The 1,193-nt window shown below is 40.8% G+C and overlaps 1 non-coding gene across 1 annotated transcript; it reads right to left on the bottom strand.

Moving 5' to 3' along the window:
* Positions 1–380: 380 nt before the first annotated feature.
* On the bottom strand, positions 381–512 carry LOC111767253 (small nucleolar RNA SNORA31). Its single transcript, XR_002799122.1, has one exon. It is a non-coding gene; the product is annotated as a small nucleolar RNA SNORA31 (small nucleolar RNA).
* Positions 513–1,193: the final 681 nt, after the last annotated feature.

The raw sequence follows: 1,193 nt of genomic DNA, 5'->3' as shown, positions 1-1,193 counted from the left end.
ATGAAATTGTTTGCTCTACTCTGGGTCTCGCTGAGTCCTTTTATCCCCCAGGCTATCAGGGATTGATCACCTTGGGGATAATGGAGCACAGGGCTGGTCTCTTGGGCGAACAATCTGTGCAATCACACACAGTCCTCTGCATCGAAGGTCCTCTAGCTTAGTTTAATGCTCATCTGTTCCTACCCTGAAATTGTAAATAATGTTTGATCGCGGGGTCCTACATTTTCATTTAGCACTGGCCTCACAAAGTTTATAGCTGGTCCTGTTTCCAATTTAGACTTATCAAAAAATTAAATCATCCTCATGTTGCAAATAAAGCAACATATGGTCATTTGTCCATAATCACACTGGTCAAAATGTATAGAGTCAGAATTTTTTTTTCCTGTATTCCCCCATTCAGTCTTGGCTGCCACAACCAGACAGACAGAAAGTGCAAGGACTTCTTTTTCTTGCATCTGTAGTGGAAACCTTAGCAGGAGACAGGAACTGCTCCAGGGCTGTCAGAGATGCAGTAGAGTCAGAATTTGAAATCAGGTTGGTGATTTGTAAAGCCTCTGTCCACACTCAACAAGACCCTTATTTGGCAAGGAATGGTAGAAGTCAGAGGGAAAAGGCCTGCATCCAGGAGAGACCACCAGGCAGCTGTAGAACTAAAAAGCCTCAACTAAGTGAGCAGGCAAGAGGATTCTTTAAATCACAGACACTTGTCTGGGAGAACCGCAAATAGTGAACCCAGGCCCTCTTTCCTGACTTAATCCTACTCAAATCCTTCCTGCTGTAGTTTGAAGCCCATTTCCCTGTGCTGCTGCCTTAAAAGAGATAAAAATACCCCTCCTTTTGCAACCTTTTATACATTAAAAATATTGTTTTTCATTTTCTTCAGACTTTGATAATAAAGCAGAAACATTACTATTACTCCTTTTTATATGCTCCATTTTCCTCCTGAGCTGTAAATCTTGCCAGGCTAAACCCCATATTTCTCTTCCTTCTTCATCTTCAATGGCATTTCCCTCGGGATTTTTAAAGTACTGTTGAAAAAGGAAGACAGAAGAAATTTGAAAGAAGGGGCAAGAAATACAAAGGGATTCATAACTGTTTCAGCTTTTGTCTATGATCTGTATCTGGAACAAAGGCACTTGGCTTTGTTTAATTTATAAATAGAACTAAACACACTCAGTAAGGCCTTTAACTTG

This window comes from Dasypus novemcinctus, chromosome 31, assembly GCF_030445035.2.
Source record: "Dasypus novemcinctus isolate mDasNov1 chromosome 31, mDasNov1.1.hap2, whole genome shotgun sequence".
Lineage (NCBI taxonomy): Eukaryota > Metazoa > Chordata > Mammalia > Cingulata > Dasypodidae > Dasypus > Dasypus novemcinctus.
Note: the sequence above shows the minus strand (reverse complement) of the source record. Positions and strands in the feature narration are given on the sequence as shown.